Raw genomic sequence first — 9,594 nt, forward strand, 5'->3', positions numbered from 1 at the left:
TTTGTTTCAACAAAAGAGCAGAACCTATGAAGGTTACAACGTCAGTATATTCTGAAATATAAATATTATTAATACTTTAATTGAAGCCCCAGGTTTTCTGCTGGATGACCATTAAAAGCTCGCCACTCGCATTAAATCCATTTAAGTCCGATACTGGGCATTTTTGACGATTGGTACTCATCATCAGACGAGAATATTTAATTTCTACCCTCCCACTCTTCCCCCTTGGCCCCAGCCAAAATAATTGCTTAAACGTAGGGCTGGGGTTGTGGCTTACTAATATCTAATAGAAAAGTGTTTTTTTTATAAAAAAAAGAAGGAAAGACTTGCATTTATATAGCACCATTCACAACCTCAGCACATCCCAAAACGCTTTACAGCTTTTCATTTTTCAGTTTGCCTCAGTTGTAATCATATTCAGTTCAACATTTGACAGCACATGTATTATATAGGTACAGTGAATTGAACTTAAAATTAATTTTCTTTAATTTCTATTTATGTACATCATAAGGCACTCTTTTCCACTGACGTTAAGGTTGAAAATCTTTCCAGTAATACTATGCTGTGCAGTGTGAGTCCCGCTAAACGGTTCTGGGCTCTTGGTTCATTTTCTTGTCATTTTTCCTGGTTATTAAACTAGTGTGTTTCTTTCTTCTGGGATTATTTGGCCTTCATGCTGGCGGAGTTAGTTTGTCCTCTTTTGACCAGCTAGCATATTCTTTGCCAATTATTTCAACACCACCTCCCTCCCCACACATGCACTGTATTCCAAGAAAGAGGCACCAGATTAATAAGAATTTTCTTTGTTCCAGTTGTGGTCGATATATTATTTTCTTTAATTGGGCTATTTTCCATGCAGAGGGTGTTCTGACTGGCACCATTGACATGGGATGCACTGTTGCAATTGCCTTTAGGTAAAATGCATGCTGAGATAGATGGAACACTCGCCAGCCAGTGGGAAATTCAGCCCTTATGATTTTTTAAAAACTTGTTTGTTTCATACCTGCTTTCAGTTGTGTACAATTAGCTGGAATTCATCCATTGGAATGAAGGGTAACATGAAACTGACAAGGAAAAATGACAAGTATTCTGGAACATACAGTGCCCAAACTCTGTAATGATAGCTTCAGACTATATTTTATGGTCTTGTTTTTCAATGTTTTGCTAAAATGGGTCCAGTATGTATTTCCACAATTTTTTTTGTGCAGAAACTATGGCCAGAATTTGCCAGCGCTCAGTGGACAGGATGGGTGGCAGGTCAGCTGTTAAATTTTAAATGATTGACAGCGGGTCGGGAACCCATTGTCAAACCATGCACAGTGGACTTTCCAGATGTCGGGTCTGCCAGCGCTGAGCAGACCCGATAGGCAGCAGCAGGGGAGGCAATTAAAATCAATAGTGGCTTGTTTAAAGCCACTTATCAATGTTTTTTTCCCAGTTTTGGATTTGACAGGTCACCCACTGGTTTCCCGCTGTGCCTAGACCTAATCTGTGAAGCTGAGGCAGGAGGTCATTGGCCATTGAATCAGCTGAGGAGTTGACTGCTTCAAATGTGAAGTCAAAGCTCCCAGCTGATTGAGATATGTTCCCTTAACCATTAGCTTCTCTAAACTGCATTTCCACTACAGATTCAGGATGCTGCAAGTCTTTACACAAGTCTCCATCCAGTCTGACCTCATTACCTCTCCCACCATTGACAGATCACTTCTGTCATCTCAAGTTCACCTACCATCTATTTCAGCAGCATGGGTGCCCTTGAAACTATCTCACCTTAGTCCTTATAATCCCACCATGATCAGCCCCAATACCACCATCAACAGGCACACCAGCAGCACCAACAACAACACCAACCTTCTCCGCAATCACCTGCTTCTGCACAGGACAGAGGGCATCAGCACCCAACCACATTGCTGCCCGGGATGTCAGGGATGGCCTCACCATGGCCACATTTACTTCACGATGCTGTACACGCTGGTTGCCACATGATGCGCCAGGTTGGCACCACCCCACACCAACACCATAAAGCATCCCTACAATACCCCAGCCATTCCTTTCACACTCATCACCATTGTAGTGGGGGGGAGAGGTACTGTTATGTCTCACCATTCACTGCAACTCACCAAGCCACTTCCAAAGTTGCACACAAATCTGTCCAAGAACGTAAAGTGTTGAAAATAAAGATTTCAATGTTTGACAGCACATTAACAGAAACTTTACATGAACATTGGCTAAAGCACCCAAGTGCCTACCCTTGTGTGTTGTTAGTTGGTATGATTGTCCTAGGATGAGGGTGAGTGTGAGGGGTGGCTATTGAAATGGGGATGTGATAATGTAGATAGAGAGGGATGGGTGGAGGTGCAAGGTAAGTTGGTGTAAGTAAGGATGTGCAGGAGTAGGTTAGAGAAGGCAGAGTGATGGGGATGTGATGAGTGGCACAGCAGGATGAAGTTGAGTGTGGCTTTGCAGTAACGTTTCGTGATCTACTGAGATAATTGAAAGGTTTGCGCCACTGCAGCCTGGTCCTCCTGACGACATCCCTGCTTGTGCCCTCCTGTGCAATGTGCAACCAGGCTGCATTGGTATCCTGGGGAGGTGCCTTCCGCCCATGGGAAGGGAAGAGGACCTCTCTGCATGCTATGACTCCCTTCATCCCTCTCACTAACATCTGTCTGAGGCTGAATCACACTGTTCACAACCTTGGTGTCATATTTGATCCTGAAATGAGCTTACGACCACATGCCGGCAGCATAACAAAGACCGTCTATTTCCACCTCCGTACCATCGCCCGTCTCTGCCCTTGCCTCAGCTCATCTGTTGCTGAAACCCTCATCCATACCTTTGTTACCTCTAGACTTGACTATTCCAACGCACACCTGGCTGGCCTCCCACATTCTACCCTACGTAAACTTGAGGTCATCCAAAGCTCGGCTGCTTGTGTCCTAACTCGCACTAAGTCCTGTTCACCTGTGCTCGCTGACCTACATTGGCTCCCGGTTAAGCAACGCCTCAATTTCAAAATTCTCATCCTTGTTTTCAAATCCCCCCATGGCCTCGCCCCTCCCTATCTCTGTAATCTCCTTCAGCCCCACAACCACCGCCCGCCCCCCACCCCCCCAAGATATCTACGCTCCTCTAATTCTGCCCTCTTGAGCATCCCTGATTATAATCGCTCAACCATTGGTGGCCGTGCCTTCTGTTGCCTAGGCCCTAAGCTCTGGAATTCCCTGCCTAAACCTCTCCGCCTCGCTACCTCTCTTTCCTCCTTTAGGATGCTCCTTAAAATCTACCTCTTTGACCAAGCTCTTGGTCATCTGCCCTATTTTTTCCTTATGTGGCTCGGTGTCAAATTTTTTGTCTTTTAATACTCTTGTGAAGCGCCTTGGGACATTTTACTACGTTAAAGGCGCTATATAAATACAAGTTGTTGTTGTTCTCCAGAGCTAACTACCGATGAGCATTGCCACAGAAGATCAGCTAATATATCATTAATGTCATTTTGATCCTCTTTACAATTTCACACATCTGATCTTTAATATTTTGATTTACAACTTAAATGCTGAAAATAAACTAGAATAACCTGACTTTTTTCACACACATCGCAATAATTTCAAAATAGTGAATTACTCTGCAGATTGAGTAAAGGGGACCAGGCTGATAAATTATACAAACTTTCTTTGAAACTGAGATGGAAAAACATAATGAAAAGTTTCCAAACTGGATTCATATGGTACTGATAGTGCTGATGTCATTCAATTGGTGGGAAAGCAAGTTGTGAGGAGGACACAAAGACCGAGGCGGGACCGGGGTGGGAGAGGTCGTTGTTGGGCTACGAGCCTGCTGCCATCTACATCCCACCTAGAAAAAAGATTTTACATTAATGGGCCTTGTTAAGCCCACCCTTCGCATTCCACGACCCTATTACTAGGTACAGGTCAGGTGACGTCAGCGCTGAAGCTTCTTTTGCCGGTATATTTAAAGGGCTCACGGCCCCACTTCATTTCATTTGCTCCATTTAAAGCATGCATTACAGATATACCTGGTTCTGCTCCAAGAATGGCCTCAGAAAGGCAGAGGGCTGCTCCTCGTTTCAGTGATGACGCCTCCATGCCCTTGTGGAGGGAGGCTGAGCACGCAGAGAGGTTCTCTTCCCTGCCAGTGGGTGGAAGAGACCTCCCCAGGAGACCAAGGCAGCCTGGCTGTAAATAAATGAAGAGGTAACAGGCAGGTGTGTGGTGATGTGGACCTGGGTTCAGTGCTGCAAGCGTTTTCATGATCTTCTATGATCTGGAAAAGTGAGTATAAAGCCACACTTACCTTCATGCTGCTGTGCCTGTTATCACTTCCCCATCACTCAGCATTCCCAACCCTACTCCTGCACATCGCAACTCGATGCACCATCCCTTGGACTTTCACTCATCCCTCTCTAGCCACATTATTGCAGCCCTATCTTACTATGCGCCCCTCACACTCACTCTCATCCTAATGTAATGACACCAACTAGCAACAGTAAAGGATGCGACTTGTTACAGCCATCCTAATCCATTATAGTCTCCCTATAAAGATCTAACACTTCCATTCCTTATACTCATTCCACCACTCTCACTCAACCTTCTCTTCTTTCCCTCCTTGCAGGAGAAGAGAGCCCACATCAAGAGGGAGAGGGGGAGAATGGGAGGTGGCCCTCAATCATTGGCCATTCTGACTCTTGCAGAGGAGGCTGCCCTGGAGATCACTGGAGCGGTGGACCAGCCAGAAGTGGGGGACGGAGAGAGGGGCTCATCAGAACAACCTGGTACCAGAATCATTTCCCATACACCTACATGTCATTCATCAGTCACTCATATTGGGGCTGATGTCAACAGGAATTGATTGCTCATAATGTGCATAATGGTTTGTGCATGCAATGTACAGATCATATAGCTAACTGATGTCTTTACTCTCCCACAGGTCCATCAAGAGCCCCCCCAATGTCCATGAGGAACTGGAGGAGCACACCTCAGAGGAGGCTCCAGCCTCTGAGGGCACAGTGTCACCTCTGACAAGGCAAGCCAGCACCAGCACAGGTACAATCACCTCGGTGGGTCCATCGCGAGATAGAGTAGTGTTGTCACCTGGTGTCTCGCACGTCACACATGAGCAAGAGCAGATAGTGGAGACAGGGTCAGCAGTGGAGACACCTCATTGGAGGGCGCAGGAATCTCCTAGCTCTGCTCAGTTGCATGCAGACGCCGAGCCTTGGGGGCCATCCAGGAAGAGGGCGATCCTGGAGCTGCAGGAACAAGTGCAGGAGGCTCTGACAGGTTTTGCAACTGGGGTGACTGCAAGTGTGCAGAGAATGGAGGAGTCCATCTTAAGCATGAGCACCACCGCGGCGCACACACTCGCAACTGTTGGTTCCTCCATGGATAGGATGGCCACCTGCACGGAGGACCTAACGTGCTAGTCGCATGAGCACATGGTCTCCCTTCAAAATAGATGGGCATCTATGGAGGATAGATGGGCATATGTGGAGGAGAGAAACCAGAAGCTCATAGAGGTCCTTGCTAGGAGGAATGACAGTATAAACATGGGTCCTCATGACCCCACTGATGTGCAGGAAGGTGCTCTCCAGCTACTTGCTAGCAGAGAAGTGCGGGTGGCCCATGAAAGGGATGATGGTGGGAGAGCACATGGAAGTGCGGGCTCCTCTCCAAGTGCTCACACTTCAATCCCCTTGCCTACCCCTCAGTCAGAGCCCCAGATGCCTCCACGGACAGCGATGGCCGAGTCTGCCACTGCACAGTTGCAGGAGGAGCACACTTTGGCAGGGCCCGCACAGGCTCCAAAACCCAGAGGCTGACTGCCAAAGGTGTTTAAGCAGATGCAGCAAGGAAGTGAGCAGGCTGACTCTACCTCTGCTGAAGCCACCGGAGTTGCACCACGTAGAAGCACTTGGAAAAGAAAGATGATACACAAATAGAGTCGCAAGGGTACATTGGGTGTTTCTTTCATTGTTAATGACAAGTTTCTGTTAATTTTATTTTGTGGAATAAATCTTTAATTCATTCAAATATTGTTCCTTCGCAAATGTGTGTTGAAACTTGGAAGTGGCAGAGTGGTCAGGGATACTTTAATCTCCATCAATGGTGGTGAGATTCATGAAGTAGGACTGGTCATTGTATGGATGGTTAATGGTGTTGATGTGGGTTGATGCCAATGTGCCAAAGCATGTGGCAGCCACATGTCTGTGTAACGTGAACTTAGCTAAATCTGGCCTCATGGGCAGCAATGTGTTCGTGTACTGGTGGCATTGGTACTGCTGGCTGATCAAGGTCTTCCTCATCATCGTCCTGAAACTCATCCTCCTCCTCCTCCTCTGAAGAGGCTGTGTGCGCTTCCTCATGCAGCGCTAAGCCCCGCTCCTGCGCTATGTTGTGCAGGGCGCAGCAGACCACAACGATTCTAGAGGCCCTGGCTGGTGCGGACTGCAGGGCTCCTCCAGATCTGTCCAGGCATCTGAAGCACATTTTAAGTGACCCAATCGTCTGCTCCATGACACTTCTGGTGGAGATCAGGCTTTGATTGTAATGTTCCTCAGCCTCATTTGTTGTCCTCCTCAAAGGTGTCATGAGCCACGTCTTTAATGGATAGCTCTTGTCTCCAAGCAGCCAACTGGAAAGACTGTTTGGAGGTATGAAGAGCTGAGGGACGGTAGACTGGCACAGGATGTAGGAGTCATGGCAGCTCCCAGGGAACTTGGCGCACACATGGAGAATGATATTCCTATGGTTGCAGACCAGCTGCACATTGAGGGAGTGGAAGCCCTTGCGGTTGATAAACACTGCTGGATTGTGATGGAGTGCCCTGATGGCCACATGTGTGCAGTCAATTATGCCCTGCATGCGTGGGAATGCAGCCAGAGCCGCAAAGCCAACTGCGCGCTCAGCAGCACTGGCTTCATCAATGGCAAAGTTTATATAATTTGCTGACTTGTCAAATAGGGCATCGGTCACCTGCATAATGCATCTGTGTGCAGCCAACTGCAAGATGCCGCAAATGTCTGCTACAGGTGCCTGGAAGGAGCCTGAGGCAAAGAAGTTGAGGGTAAGGGTGACTTTCACAACTACTGGTAAGGGGTGTCCACTCGCTCCTCTGGGCTGCAGCTCTTGCTCCAGCAATCTGCAAGTGTCCGCCACATCGTGGCGCGATAGCCTAAGCCTCCGTTTGCACTGCTGCTCAGTCATGTTGAGGAAGCTCATCCTCTGCCTGTAAACCCTGTGCTGGTGGTAGTGCCTCCGGCGAACTCCAGCCCTGCGCTGATGCCCTCTGCCCTGTGCAGCATCAGGTGGTTGAGGCGAAGGTTGACACTCTTACTGTTGTTGTGGCTGCTGGGGTGCCTGGTTCTGCTGGTGTTGGGGCTCTTTGTGGTCGGATTCTGAGGACCAAGGTGAGAGAGAGTAAACTGTACCCATTCAGATGTAATAGATGGCAAGTGACAGAGAGATGACAGAAGCAAATCTGTGACTGCTGAGAGAGGTTGTTCCAATGAGGTGGAACTGGATAGAGAGTTGGCTCCAAACACATGCAAGCTGCACAAGGCTGTATATATTCCAAATGCAGTAACCAACAGTTTCTGAGCTCTGAAAGTGAACAGCTGCAACATGGTAACCATTATAGAACTTCTGCAGTTCTCCGATAATCAGATAATGCAATGCAGACTCAACTCACAACATATTCCCTAAGCAGCGGGTAACCCATGGGGGAGCACGTAAAATGAAATGTAGCCATAAAATAGCAGATAATTGGATGTGAACAACCCAGTTAATGATTTGAATTGCCTCCCCCGCCGCTTGATGTCGGGTCTGTTTTGCACTGACTGACCCGACACCTGGGAGACTCACGTGGAAGCGGGTTGACAGCAGGTTCCCTACCCACTGTCAATCTTTGCCATTTTGACACCTGACCCACCTTCGAACCCACCCTCTGAGCGCCAGCAAGATCATGGCCAAAGAGTTTGCAAAGGGATATAGATAGGTTAAGTGAGTGGGCAAAAATTTGGCCGATTGAGTATAATGTGGGAAAATGTGAGGTTATCCATTTTGGTAGGAAGAATAGAAAAGCAAAATATTATTTAAATGGTGAGAGAGTACAGAATGCTGCGATACAGAGGGATCTGGGTGTCCTCGTACATGAAACACAAAAAATTAGCATGCAGGTACAGCAAGTAATTAAGAAGGCAAATGGAATGTTGGCCATTATTGCAAGGGGGATGGAGTATAAAAGTAGGGAAGTCTTGCTACAACTGTACAGGGCGTTGATGAGACCACACCTGGAGTATTGCGTACAATTTTGGTCTCCTTATTTAAGGAGGGATATACTTGCATTGGAAGCAGTTCAGAGAAGGTTCACTAGCTTAATTCCTGGGATGAAGGGTGGTCTTATGAGGAAAGGTTGAGCAGGTTGGGCCTATACTCATTGGAGTTTAGAAGAATGAGAGGCGATCTTATTGAAACATACAAGATTCTGAAGGGGCTCGACAGGGTAGATGCTGAGAGGATGTTTCCCCTCGTGGAGGAATCTAGAACTAGGGGGCATAGTTTCAGAATAAGGGGTCGCCCATTTAAAACGGAGACGAGGAGGAATTTCTTCTCTCAGAGGGTCGTGAATCTTTGGAATTCTCTACCCCAGAGAGCTGTGGAGGCTGAGTCATTGAATATATTCAAGGCTGGGATAGACAGATTTTTGAACTACAGGGGAGTCAAGGGTTATGGGGAACAGGCAGAAAAGTGGAGTTGAGGGTAAGATCAGACTAGCCATGATCTTATATAATGGCGGAGCAGGCTCGAGGGGCCAAATGGCCTACTCCTGCTCCTATTTCTTATGTTGTTATGTTCTTAAATTAGTGTCACATGATCAATTCCAAATAACCTACCTTAAAGGAATACTCCTTCATAAATGATGCTAAGAATCTCTATCACAACAATTTGGCAGAAAACAACAAGCAGAATTCAGCAATGTCACTCTTACCACCTAATGAAAGCACCAGTATTGGAGCAGCCGCCTATGTAATTTTGTTATGCTCAACCCGTTACTGGCTTGGGACTCACTTGGGGTCTAAAATTCTCCTTAATGAAAAATGAGAGAATCGTTTCTTGACTTAATTAACAGCCAGTGAACAAAATCACTAAAGAAACATACAGCTTTGACACATGCAATTTCTGAGAATGCAAGTTCACTAGTCGTTTGTTAATTAAAGAACAGGCGTTTTCCCATTTATTGTTAAAAGAGCTTCACCCTCTTTGAGTTTGTTTTGGAGTGAGTTAAGGCACACAAAATGCTAAAACCTTTACTTATGAATTAAGATGGACCCAAACATATTGGCAGCGCAAATTTTTATTCAAGTTCTTCACAGAGCTTGTTCAGTGAGGAATATTAAGTAATATTTATCTATTTTACTTCTAATAAATAATACCTACATCATGTCAAAATAACTCTAATTTTGATTTTGAAAAGCAGTGACTGTTGCTATGTAGGCAAACAACAATCACTGTGTTTTTAATGGACCTAAGAAAGGATTATCCTTTAATATAAAACAGCCATGGTTTAAAATAGTAG

The sequence above is a fragment of the Somniosus microcephalus genome, chromosome 13 (genome assembly GCF_052327205.1).
Source record: "Somniosus microcephalus isolate GS21.2 chromosome 13, FLI_Smic_1.0, whole genome shotgun sequence".
NCBI lineage: Eukaryota > Metazoa > Chordata > Chondrichthyes > Squaliformes > Somniosidae > Somniosus > Somniosus microcephalus.